Genomic DNA, 14,569 nt, shown 5'->3' on the forward strand with positions numbered 1-14,569 from the left:
GAATGAATATTATCACTCTTGTAACATTAACATTATTTTGTATTTTTGAAGTGAAACTTCTTTAGGCGCATGGGGGTAAAAATTTTACAGAACGTCACGCAGGTATGCAACGGAAGTGACATCAAACTACTATTGAAATTAAGTACTTGTCAAACACATGTCAGTAGTAGTAGTTGTTGTATTTTTCCAACTGGAAAGGCAAATGTATCATATCATACAGCCTAATATTTTATAATTTTTTTGTGAAAAATGTTAATAGGAATTGAAAAATGAAATGAAAAGAATTTGAAACATTAATCAAATAGCATGAAATTAAATTATTCAATTAGAAATCTAAACATAATGTGACTGTCAACCACTGAGGTTTGAGATTGACATTTGACAGACTTTTGGCGGAACATATCTTCCTTTTTCCCTTCCTTTAAGTCTCGGAAATCAAAAGTATTAGATTTGTATAAATATAAGCAAGACTTATAAATTAGTTCGCCAAAAAAGTTTCACTTCTGACATGTGTACTTTGTACGCACGCACTTTTTTTTTTAAACATTAGCCTATGGAGTAAGTACAAGGTTTTCGTGATCGACGAAAATACTATGTTACTATGTCACGCGCTATAGTAAAAAAAAAAAAAGGAGAGTTGGCGCGTAAACGTGAAAAAATTTAGGCGCACTGAATTTTAAAATTTGTTTTAAATATTTTTAACATAGTAATTTAGTGTATTGTTTTGTAAAATAATTTCATAGTATATGGTGGATAAGTTTGTATAAATAATTCGCTATGAGGAGAAGCGGGAAAAGGAAAAAAAAGAGGAAGGAAGATGAGAGCGAAACGGACGAAGGGGAAGAAAATTGTTTCTTTTCCAATACTTCGGACTCAGAAAGTTTTACACCAGAAATTGATCCGTATAAACCTTTTCAGGTTGAAAATTATCACAGGAAGTATCCGGATAATTCCAACAAAAATGAATTTATCGTATTTCTTTCTCATATAGTTGATGATCGCACATTCACTGACAAAGACCGCATGTATCTTTCTCAATGTATTCGCAAACACGGCGTCTCAGGTGTTTTACATTTGAGAACAATCAATAAATTTAAAGTTGGTATTACTTTTGACCTGGCCAATAACGCAAATGTTTTCTTACAAAATAAGAAGCTATTAGAAGAGCTTCGGTTAAAAGCAAGCATACCGGCCTCCGATACTGAAATTACTGGAGTGTTAACTTCAGTACCAGTAGGATTATCAAATAAAAAAATTTCAACTTTAATAGGTAGCTCTCGAAATATCCATTCAGGTTCGTAGGTTTATGCGTAGGGTCAAGAATGACAACGGGTTAGTCACATTTCAACCAACACAGACAGTGGCAGTGACATTTGCTTCGACACAACTCCCACAGTACGTATACTTGGATTCTTGGCGACATGAGGTATCTCAGTATATTCCCCAAGTAAAACAGTGTCTAAGATGTTTGAAGTATGGTCACATAGCTAAATATTGTAAAAATGCAGAAGTATGCTCAATATGCACGGAAAACCATAACTTTAAATCATGCACAGTGGCAATAATCAATGCCAAATGCGTAAACTGTGGTGGGAACCACGTTGCCATCTCATCTCAATGTCCTATTAAAAAGAAGAAAGTAGAAGAAAATAAAATAAAGTCTAAAACTGTTACCTATGCAAATATATTTGACGAAAAATCTTTTCCACAACTTACGAACAGACATATAGAAACTCAATTACAAAACTTAACTAAGTCCGAAATTTTTATGAATCTTTTAACCAAATCAATTCTTAAAGTAATTAATGACCAAAAAAATGATATACCAATTAACACTGGTTCCATACGTAACATCCTGCTTGAAACTTTCAGTCAAAAAACCTTATTTCCTTCTTAATGGATCATTTAAATATATTACAATGGAACTCACAAAGTATTCTTTGCAATAGATTATATTTAACACATTTCTTATACGAGCAAGATATTCATTTAGCAATTATATGTGAAACTTGGCTTCGTCCAGAAACCGTTTTCAAAATTAAAGGTTTTAACGTTGTTAGACATGATTCAGGCAATAAGCACAATGGAGTGGCCATTTTAATCAAAGATACTATTCAGTACAAGCATTTGCCAACTTTTTCAGATAATGGTCTCCAAAACATATGTGTGACAATTTTTCTTAATAATAAAGAATTAAGTTTAATTAGTTGTTACTGTCCTACTTATAGTTATCCCAGATTCGATAAAACTAAATTAGAAAATCTCATAAAATCTATTCCACATCCTTTTATTTTGGCCGGTGATTTCAATGCTCACAATACATCTTGGGGTTGTAATTCAACATCACGTCGTGGTAGAGAGATTTTAGACGTCATCAATGATAATTGTCTAGTTCTGTTGAATGATGGGCAGGTTACTACTGTTGGATCTTCATCATGGCGTCCAAATGCATTAGACCTTACAATAGTTTCTCCAGAACTTGCCATGTCTTGTGAATGGTCTGTACATAACGATCCTCTCGGCAGCTATCATCTTCCAGTATTAATTAAATTCCATTTAACAACTGCAACTGATATCCACAACACACTTCATACAACTCTTCCTGTTTATCCAAATTACAAATGTGTCGATTGGAATTCTTATAAAAATCGTGTAGATGTTGGTCTTCAAAAAATAAATTTCAGCCAATATTCATCTTTAGAAAGTTACGATATATTCTGTAAATTATTGGTCGATTCAGCTCAGGCTTGTAGTGGCGTTTCTCGTAGTAAACAAAATATATCATCTCGTAAAGGTCCTATTCCACGACCTAGACTACCTTGGTGGAATTTGAAATGCTTTGATGCTGTTGTAAAATCTAAAGAGGCATATGTGAAGTTTAAAAATTGTCCATCACAAGAAAATTATATAAACTTTAAAAAACAACAAGCTTTTAAAAAACTTACATTAAAAATAGAAAAACATAACAGTTGGGTCCGTCTTTGTGAATCATTCAATCGCTCAACACCATTGTCTTTGATCTGGAAACATATGAGGAAATTTGGTAAAATTTATAATTCAAAAGGAGAGCAAGATGGTTGGGTTTTGGAGTTTCTTGAAAAATACAGTTCTGTTTATCAAAATCAGCTACAAATTGAAAATGTTTTGTCAACTAATAACAACAGTTTTTTATGTGATTCTTTTACTCTCCAAGAGTTGAAATCTGCAATCGCTTCTCGTAAAGATACAGCATTCGGTTTTGATGGTATTCCATACATTTTGTTTAAAAATCTCAGTGATTCTGCTCTGAGAAAAATATTGTTGATTTTGAATGAATTGTGGTTAAATATTGAAATCCCAACAGACTGGAAAATTGACATTTTAGTACCTGTATTAAAACCTCAAAAACCTAAATACAATGCTAATTCTTATCGCCCAATAACTCTCACTTCATGCGTGGGTAAACTTTTTGAACAGTTGTTAAAACAAAGATTGGAATTTTTTGTTGAAAAATATAATTTAATATCTGACAATCAGTATGGTTTTCGTAAAGGTAAATCTGCACATGAAAGCTTCTGTCAATTGCATTTAGATATTTGTAATAGTGTTGTAAATAAAGATTGTCTTGTTGCTGTATTTTTTGATATTTCTGGAGCATTTAACAGTGTTGATATTGATGTCCTCTTCAAAGAACTGTGTGGTTTAGGTATACCTGTCAAAATTGTAAATTGGGTTCATAATTTCTTACTAAATAGAAAGGTTTATGCTAAATATAATGGTAAAATTTATGGTCCTATGTCTTCTTCAACAGGTGTTTGTCAAGGAGGAATATTGTCACCCCTGTTATTTCTTTTGTATATACACAGATTAAATGAAATATTAGGCACTAATATAAAAAACTTACAGTTTGCAGATGATTTAGTAATATACGCTAGTGGGAAAAATATCCAGCAAGTGATTGCTGATATAAATTTAGCTCTAACAAAGTTACATGAATATTTTAGTTACTTAAAACTTGAAGTTAATGCGGCCAAATCAAAAGTTTTGGTTTTCGGTAAACATTCTTCTATTCCTCCCGTAGTATACAACAACTTACCATTGGTTCTGTCGTTAGAGGCTAAATTTCTTGGTGTTTTATTCACAACTTCATTATCCTGGAATGAATATGTAGAATTAATTATTGCAAGAGCCAATAGAGCTTTGAATATATTAAAGAGTTTGTCAAAAATCAGTTGGGGAGCAGACCCTAAAATACTGCTGATGTTGTACAAATCATTGGTCAGAAGTCATTTTGAATATGGTTTTTTGTGTTTTGGTTCAGTCCATAAACTTGTTGATAAACTTGATAAAATACAAAACAATGCCTTACGCTTAATTACTGGTGCATTTAAAACCACACCTATTAATGCAATGCAATTAGAGTGTAATTTACCACCAATCAAAATCAGACTAGAGCATCTAAAAGAAAGATTCATTTTAAAAATATATACAAATAAAAACAATACATTACTTAATTATTTGTCATCTGCTTCTTCTACTTTCTTCAATAAATGTCCATTTGTTCTTGAAAATATATCTGGGTTTCTTCAATTTCTTCATGATGCACATATTCAGCGAAATGAATCCCATTTTCCTTGTTATCAAGGTGAATTTGAAAGTAAATACCCTGATATAAATATAGTAATAGATTCTGAATTACATAGAAAAGAACAAGTATATGAAAAATTTTTTTCTTGGCGAGATCATAGATTCATTTATACAGATGGGGCTAAAAATGATATATGCACATCTTTTGCTGTTTATGATAGTGTCCTGAAAGATGGACTTGGATATAAACTTGATAACAATTTGAGCATATATTCTGCTGAAGCTGTTGCAGTTCTGTCTGCATTGCAACATATAGATAAGCATAAAATTACTTGTTCAAAGTGGGTTATTGCCACTGATTGTATGAGCCTATTAAAAAGTCTTGAAAATAATGTAAATAAAACAAATGTAAATTATTTAGTGTATAGTATAAAACAACTTTTGTATTATTTGAATGTAGTTTGTCATGTAAATATTGTACTAGTTTGGGTTCCATCCCACATTGGCATATTGGGCAATGAAAAAGCTGACCATTTAGCAACCATGATAACAAATTATAGTGTGGGTTCTGTCCCATATTTTGAAGTTGGAATTCCTTTCACAGATATTCATAGTTGTCTTAAAAAAAGAATGTGTGATAACTGGAAGAAACATTGGGATCATTCTACTCAAGTCTTATCTAAGGGTACTTGGTACAGTCTTTTGAATTCTGAAGTAAATAAAAGACCTTGGTTTTGTAAAGGAGAATATGTAAATAGAAAGTTTTATTCTATTTTATGTCGTTTGAGGTTTGGTCATTGTCGTCTGAATTACCATCTATATCGTATGAGAATGATTCTCAGTGACTTGTGTGATCGTTGTGGAAATGCTGAACAACAATCTATAAACCATATTCTATTTTCTTGCCCATCCTTTAACATTCAGCGCCTTGTGTTAATGGATGAGTTACAGGACGTTTATGGATCTTCAAATTTGGTACCGCGCTGCATACAAGATCTATTGAAGAATGAGTCTACATACCAGTATATTTGCAAATTTTTTGTAAATACTGGAATAGAATTATAATCTAAATTGGCGATCTGAATTATAAAAAAAAAAAAAAAAAAATTCAATTTGACATATGTCAGTATATTTTCAAGGAAAAGATTACAGGACTTGACGTACCAACTAAGAATACTATGGACTGAAAACACTCCCGGATTATGAAAAATGAAAATGTAGAAAATGAAATAACGGAAGACAATACATTGTTACTTAAAAACTTAAGACTAATTTTACGAAAGACGAGGCTGTAAGGACTCAGTCCATTGCCTGCTTGCAAGAGCAAAACATTAAAAAAAAAAAAAAAAAAAAATAAGGTTACGATTAACTGTGTATAAATATTTTTTAAATTTAACACAACTTAACTACGGTTACTACTTTAAAAAACGTATATAAAGCTTTATCAGTTATACCGTAGAACGATTGAATATAGTACTTAATAAACATATTAATTAATTAAACCATATTAATAAAGTACCTACAACTTAACCTTTCACTATATGGATCGGTAGCAACAAAGCCATCCATCAACGAAAACCTTTTACGGTTTTTCCGACAAGCTATGTTTAGATATTAATTATGTCCATGTAGAGAAAAGAATATGACGTATCTTTGGCGAAGTCTTTTATACTATCATCACACGAATGCTGTAGCGGCAATGAGGTTCGAGCGAATAAAATTTTGAGTAAATTCTTAACGTTTCTTTTAAATTCTTTCTTTCTGCTTTCGTTATGCAAATGGACATATCTAGAATTTTTCGAAATTACGTTACTGTTACGCGCTGCGGTTCGGAATAAATAAATGCTCCACCAAAGTACAACTTGAAACTGTACTTAGAACACTTAGGACACTCACAGAACACTTTAAAATTCTTAATTCGCTTCTTCCGCTTCGCTTCAGGCGATCCGTTCGCTGTTTCGCTTCGAGTAATTCCGATTACTTACTCCGTGCCATCTCTACAACGCTTTCATAGTCGATACGATATCCCTAGAATCGTGGAGAACATTCCTCACAAGTCGAGTACCTTTGGTGTGTGTTTTCGCTATCTGGCAAAAGATGGCGTTGTATTTCTCGAGCGCTCTAGATGCTACTAGATTCTTCGATATTCGCTCGGTTATTCGGCGATAGTAGCGTTACTCTTACCCGTGTAACAATACTTTACTAAGACCCCTTGAGAACGGCTGCGCTCAAACATGAACGCATGATAATTTCTAAGTAAAAGTAAGTTGGATTTTCCTATCGATCCATGCAGGCTAGAAAGGTCTGCAGCTTCTAACCACTGATTTTTCGAACTACCCTCGAACCTTACACTCGAATAAGGACATGTAATTAATCGTAAATATATTTATATTCCTTGTTCTTTACACCGCAAGTTGGCACCGAGGTCGGCATGACATATTAGGCTGTGGACAGACTATGTGACGCGCGTGAGTAATGAGCCCTACTATACTACAAGCCTGCCCGACAGAGGACGTCCAGTACACATGAATATCCACCTTAGTCCTTCGACTTTAAGATGGTATATTAATCGTAAACTGTAATTGGAATTCGAGACAGCCTCAACGGAATATGAGCTTTTTGAATTGAATTTAAGAGCTATTTTGTTTGTGTTTTTCGTAATGCGATTTGTGCTAACGACAGGATAAGATTACAATGTAAGTGAGAATTATCGGGAGCTCTTCGATTGATGTCTTGCATTTTTTTTTGCTTTGAGGAAAATTTTGCTAATTATATTTTGAAACAACTTTCATTTATTATTTTTTTACTAATACTGATTGCGGAGATTAAGATTGGACGGAGATTAGAAGCTTCATTTTGGAGGAGCTATAGTAAGACACTATTCTTTTTTGATTTGATTATAATGTTCGATTCTCGTGAAAATATCAGATATATCTTTTTTTAAAATAGTTACTTAGGCAACAGAATAAGAGACCCGGATCGTATCGAGGAACGCGATTAGCCTGGGTACGCTGCTTAAGTTGGCCAGCGAGGATATTGAGACCGATTTTTCTAAATAGTCCACGAATGTCTTCCACGATGAAGGAATTACATGTCACTAATAACGGAGCACATTGTAAGGCCGTACGCAAATAGGCCGGATGATCATTCTTAGCCCTGCAGGCCATACTTTACCTAAGCCTTTTGTGTTGACTGCCTAATGGCGTCGGATGCGGCGACCATGTGACCATTCAATGATGTTCCTTTCAGGCTAATACCCATAAAGATTTAGATGTAGTAGGTGTTTATTTATCAACTAGTTATCTCATTATTGTGTAGTGTATGGAGGCTTGGTAAATTACTGTGTGACGTCATTTTAATGCCTTTTGTTTTACGTCGGTCGTAAAACGTTGATTGAGTTAGTTTATTGTTTAATAGAACGATAAAACCGGGTAAATACTTAACTGTTTGTTGGTTTTTATTGGCGCCAATCAAATTATTTACATTTTGACGTTTCAGTTGGACAGGGTCACGAACTGACCGACAGTCGTAATCTAATTACGACACTAGCGCTATGACATGTCCTTCTTCAAACGAGGCAGGCAGGCATGGCTCTACTAACATTAAGTGATCACACAAAGTTGTTTGGAATGCACAGCATTTTTTCATTAGTAGTGGTTACATAAATAGCAAATACTCTTTTAAAGTATAAGTTAATCATCAGTAGCCAACAACGGAAGCCATCAGACAAAACAGTTAAATTTTATTGAAGTATCTTCGAAGAGAAGCTTAATAAAAGCTCTCAATTTAACCGACTTTAGTCAAAATAAAGAGCAAGTTCTCAAGATGATTTACTGGTGGTAGGACCTCTTGTGAGTCCGCGCGGGTAGGTACCACCGCCCTGCCTGCCGTGAAGCAGTAATGCGTTTCGGTTTGAAGGGTGGGGCAGCCATTATAACTATACTGAGACCTTAGAATTTATATCTCAAGGTGGGTGGCGCATTTACGTTTTAGATGTCTATGGGCTCCGGTAACCACTTAACGCCAGGTGGGCTGTGAGCTCGTCCACCCATTTTAGCAATAAAAATAAAAATAAAATGAACCGTAAGTTTTTACTCACATTAAAAGTAAACGCCGCGTCAACAACACTATTGTCGATATAATCTACCAGCGTATTTAAGGGAACGTTAATCTGTTACTGAATACTGTAAATTTATTAATTTTGATTTATATTTTGCATCAAATGATTCATTGGATATATTTCGGTACGAGCTTTTCGAAGTTACTCCTTTTGATTTAAAAAAAAAAAGCGCACTATATTTAACTTGTCGTAAATTTAATGAACATAAATGATAACTCGCGTGCGATATTACGCAACCGGCTGCTTTCGGTAAATTTTAACGTTCAGAAATGTCGGGGGCGGCTTGGTACAAGTCATGAACTTTTTGCTATAATATAATACATTTTTGCTAAGTAGTATTTACCAGTACTTAAGAGAGGAGCTAGAGGATTATGAATCAGCAAGTCAGATAGGAATATGAATGAGGCTAATCCTACTATAGAAGGATTAGCGAGATGCAGTTCAACAAAGTTAGGTTTTATCTTAGGATAAATCTCCGGAAAAACTATTATCATTAAGATGTTTGAATTGTGTAATGTAATTTATTTCAGACATGCCAACAGCAAACGTTTCCAGTTATTTTACGGCACGGAAGTGATACCTGCTCATTATAATCAAAGGTACAAACAAGGAGTTATTTTGATATGTAGTTTTTTTATGTACTAGCGAATCAGAGATAAATGGAGAAGAAGATCCTTACGTGGAAATGTCATTGGATTGATCATATATTGAGAAAGCCCGATACCCACCTATCAAAGAGAGCACTGACCTGGAAAGTGTCTGGCAAAAGGAAGAGAGGTCGCCCCAGAACAACTTGACGTCGCTAGCTAGAACAGACTGCCCAAGACTCATGTAATTGGAAGGATTTGATTCGCCCTACACCCCAGCAGAGGGTAATAGGAAATAATGATGATGATGATGACTATGGAAGCTTTAATGATTATAATAATGTGTTATTATAATATGTAATGATGTTAACTTATATCTTTTCTTAATGGAATATTAAATGTCATTTTAAGGAGTCGTCGTCGCCTAGCGGATGAGACGCCCGGTGCATTGGTATCAAGCGATGCGACTGTACCGATGTTCGAATCTAGCCATGAAATAGTCAAGCCGCTTAAGCAATAAAAAAATAGATTATTAAATTAAATGAGTACCGCCAAATGTACTGTTGTGTTCATATGATGTGTTAGTTTCTTGGTGTTCGGTAACTGCTATAACATTTATGCGTATCAAAACACTTTACATATACAAGTATAAATATAGAAAGGTTTACTATAGGTTTGCTTAAATTCTTATTTTCATAATTTATAAATTATATTATTATATTTTTATTTATTACTTTTATATTATTTTTATTACTGTTTTCCGCTTGTAGCTTTGACCACGCCACTATACGCATATGACATTTAGAATTAATTGTGGGGCGCGCCCGAAATGAGTGAAAATGTCGACCGCACCATTGAAATGTCGAAGAAAGTGTTGCTAAGGTGTTCAAGATTTAACTTTGAACTAAATCTATGTTGTTGGTAAAAAAATGTATGTTTATTTACGGTAAAATAAACTGTAGCGCACTTAATCTCTAATATTGATTTTATTTTAATTTCAGTCTGTGTCATTTAAATTGCATCTTCAGAGAAGAAATTATTCTGACAACATGAAGCTAACCTTAAGCTTTGTACAGTGATTATTTAATTAAAAAAACTGTAATGTACATAATAAGTTTTTTTATTTTATTTATTGCATATATGCGTGGACGAGCTCACATCCCACCTGGTATTAAGTGGTTACTGAAGCCCGTAGACATCTACGACCTAAATGCGCCACCCACCTTGAGATATGAGTTCTAAGGTCTCCGTATAGTTACAACGGCTGCTCCGCTCGTCGAGCCGAAACGCATTACTGCTTCACGGCAGAAATGGGCGGAGTGGTGGTACCTACCCGTGCGGACTCACATGAGGTCCTACCACCAGGTAACGTGAACATACAACCGAAACTCACATTTCGCGTTTACACTTAACCCAAAGTCGATCATTATAATCATAACGTATCTTACGCAATACCAACTTCAAGCCGAAGTATTTTAAGACGCTCCTGGCGTGTTCTAGAATTTTCGTATTAGTGCGGGGTTTGTTTAAAGAGCTTTTTGTAGTGTCACAGTTTGTGGCGCTTACGGCCAATCGCTTTTGTTGCTCCGTCACGTGTCGCATATCACTCAGCGAGGAGCTTCCTTTGGACAGTTTGAAAGAGAAAAAAAAAGTGTTTGAAAGTTTATATAGTGACGGTTTCTGAAGTATTTCGGAGCTTGTGTATCGAATAAGGAGTTTGGATTCCGATTAAAGCACTTTTAGAGTATTCAGTGAATAGTTGTTGGTAATCAATAATAATTATAGAATAGCTTGGGAGGTTTCGTATGAATACACAAAATGGGTATAAGCCAATGACCAACAGTTGGCTCATGATTTTTTTTTATTGCTTAGATGGGTGGCATACTCATAACTAATATAAAATCTTAAATTTCGTAGAAAAATTATCATTTCTTAATCAATCAGTCTATTGATAACAAAATCGTAATAAGTTTCATTTCCTAAGATCATCAAGAGTATGAAGGAACTAAATGAATTGAGTTAACTGATAATATGAAAGGAGATAGACGCACAGCTGATACTATCCAAAATGGATTTTATGAACTTTAGTGATTTTAGCCCACGGCGTGCGGTGTATTGTGGGATTTTAAATAATCTTTAACAGGATGTTGTTCTATGGTTAAAACTGTTTTGAAGGTGCGTATTTATTATTGTCATTATTCCTATTCCCAACGTTACGATGCGGGACTAAACCACCACTAACAACCAGTAGATTTAATTATTACGTCCACTAAAACTTATTTAAATGAATAAGAAAGGACGATACAGTTCAGTGCCTTTTTTCTCTTTTGTTTCTCAAGCGATTTTATTTCTTTAGCTTCTTACTTCTTTAGCTAGAAATATTTATTTCACGACATTTACAAGCAAAAATATCAATAACAAAGAAACATAAAAAATGTAATACCAATAAAATCTTGGGTCGTTAGTTTTTGTGGTCGAACATCGAATACTAGTTAACATTAAATTAGCAGCTGATCTGTAGCCAGAACAGATTTCAGACAAAGATACTTTTTGGCGGAAACGCGAAGAGTGAAATTGTGTGATTTGTTTTGTCTATTTAGTGGTTTTTTTTCAGGTTTAAATGTGCAATAACGGTGGTTTATTAAATGTTTAGTATCTGTGAAAGTGCACAAAAGTGGGGAAAGTCAAACAAAGCCGCTGAACGTAGCTTCTCGGGATCCTCCAAAAGGTCCACTGAAAAAGTCTCAGTAAATGACCACCATTTTACTGAGATTATATTTCATCCCATATCATCTCATCCCATTTCATTTCATTTCATATTATCGTTTTTCATAAAAATAAGAATATAAATTAAAATAAGACTTGACCTAAAGGTCTTAGTTACCGGGTCATAAAATCCCTTAAAAAAACCAGACAAAGAAAGATATGACGTAAATAAATATAACGAGTAGATCAATTAATGATTTAGTATTTAGTACTCTGTGGCCTGCTCGGAGTCGTCAGTCGCGATACAGCTGGAGAGCGAGTGTTAATAAAACGTCAGAGATCATAACGGCACAGTGGCCGAGGACAGCCTGTGTGGCGGTCACGATAAAAACTTGTGCTCACCATGTTAGATTGAACGATTACTGCAGGCTGTCCGAGTTCGCGCAAGGTCTGGTCAGTACTAAGGAATAAAGATCGCTTCTTGTACCCGCGTCTTTGGTTCTTTGTAGGCTAGACTTTGGTTAGTGACTGACTATCTATATATTAATACGTGAAGCAAAAACTTGTATCCCTTTTTACGTAAATTGCGCGGACGGAGGAGTATGAAACTTTCCACACTTATACAGAATATAGAGAAGAAGAAGTGCACAATGCTAATATTTTTTTAAAATAATGCATAAAAGATACATTAAATCAATAAAGAAAACATTACACACACTACATACTATGTATTTGACGCACACACGCATGCATACTATTTATTGTCAAACTTTTGTTCTTGACGTTTGTGGTCAAATTGAGAATAGATTAAATATTGTTTGTCTTTATTAATATTTTTTTATAGTGTAGCTTTGGCGAAATTTGTGATTATAGAAGTATAAAATACAATCATAATAGTGTACAAGCTTACAATTCCAATTAATTATAGTCGAATTTCGACTACTGCGAGACCTCTAGTTTAAACCTAATTTCGTGATTGGTCCCATGTGTATTTGTCATTGACAGCGGTATAAGAGTGTTTTTAAAACGCTTTTATTAGCTTCAGACGTATGTATGTTAGTTTGTAACGGAATCTTTGAACATGATTTTGACCCCCTTCAAAAGGTCGGATTAACTCGAAATTTGGTATACTTATAAAGGACCGATGACAATTCAATAATATATATATATATATATTGAAAAAATTGAAATTCAATTAAAAAATTAAAAATAAATAATAATTTAAAAAAAAACTAACAAAATACGCTTTTATATAAAATCTAACTAAAAATAGAAAAGAAATTTAAATTAAAAATAGTGTAAGAAAAATGACTTTATAGTAAAAAAGCGGGAGGTGCATGGTATCAATAGTTATAAATATTTTATGAACAGATATGAGTAGAATGGTTATTTTGATAATATACTGAAAAGCACCTCAACAATTTTTTTTTATATAGGTACACAAACACAAATTTAATTTAATAAACTCAAAATAAATAAGTTCTCGTATATTAGGTACGCTCGTATCGACAGCGGATGGTTGTCTCCGCGTCTGCTGATTACATCTCTACATTACTCTACTTGCAATTGTAGTTGAAAATTTGAGCTCACATCTCAAGGTGGATAACGAATGACGATATATTCACGTTCTGATATTTTTGGGTCCACTTTTTGGATCCGCAACAATAGTAGTAAGGGTTGTGAGATCATTCGCCAAACTGTACACTAAAAAGTGTTTTTTTGGATACAAAAAAAACTTTTTTTGATCATTGATATAGGCGCAAAAAATCTTCGAAGAGAATGATCAACGTGCGAAGCCACCCAAGAGACTGGCCTACTTCTGTGGAAGCACTGTTTCAAATCTAAACAATCATTTAATAGAGACTCGACTTCAAAGGACTACATCCAAAACAGCGCGCGTGGGCCGCCTCAATTACTTTGGGAATTTCCATTATTTTCCTGTATTATTGCTGCAATTTTAATTGAGAAAAATGTTCATCAACGTTCTGAGTTTAACGGCATTCGTTGTAATAGTCAATTGTTAATATCTGCCGTGAGTTGCTAATACCTTGGAATATAAGAATGAATTCTTAACTGCATGCAAAAGATATCCTTTTTATGCTTGGAGAGTTCGCTTACGGATATTCGGTCGAGGGAGTAACAGACCGACTTATGTTGGACTCCGGCATCTCCAGAGAAGCAGAGGGAGAAAAGGGAGACCTCGGCCCTCGTCCTCCTACAATTCCTCTCAGGAGACTACGCCTTGAAAAAGGCGCGCAGGGCATCTGCCCCGCAAAACTGAGTACAAACCAAGCCCCGTCGACCTTTTTTTTCTTTGCCTTTGTAGGCAGTCGAGCACACGGCCCGCCTGATGGTAAGTAGTTATCGTCGCTCATGGACGTCAGCAATGCCAAGAGCAGAGCCAAGCAGCTGCCTATCATTAGTTCCAACACACCAGCTCGACGAAACCTACGGTACGGCATAGTCCGACTTTGCGTCCGTCCTGATGATAGAATGGGATTCGTCCCCGGGAAAATCCCGAAGGACGTCGTCTCGGTAGACACACTGTGGGCGGCGCACAGAAGCCACCTATGCTAAAGATATCCTAACC

The 14,569-nt window shown here is 34.6% G+C and overlaps 1 protein-coding gene and 1 long non-coding RNA gene across 5 annotated transcripts in view; both read right to left on the reverse strand.

The window, feature by feature from the left end:
* Positions 1-14,569, reverse strand: part of vn (membrane-bound neuregulin protein vein) — a 124,099-nt gene that overhangs the window by 95,006 nt on the left and 14,524 nt on the right. The window lies entirely within an intron of this gene.
* Positions 1,663-6,551, reverse strand: LOC149500273 (uncharacterized). Of its 2 annotated transcripts, XR_016324988.1 has the most exons (5): positions 5,587-5,909; positions 4,490-4,645; positions 4,076-4,133; positions 2,946-3,691; positions 1,663-2,857 (listed from the first exon to the last, which is right to left on the reverse strand). It is a non-coding gene; the product is annotated as an uncharacterized LOC149500273 (long non-coding RNA). The 2 variants fall into 2 exon arrangements; XR_016324987.1 differs by having other exon boundaries at positions 4,490-6,551.

The sequence above is a fragment of the Bombyx mandarina genome, chromosome 22 (assembly GCF_030267445.1).
Source record: "Bombyx mandarina strain Sakado chromosome 22, ASM3026744v2".
Classification (NCBI taxonomy): domain Eukaryota; kingdom Metazoa; phylum Arthropoda; class Insecta; order Lepidoptera; family Bombycidae; genus Bombyx; species Bombyx mandarina.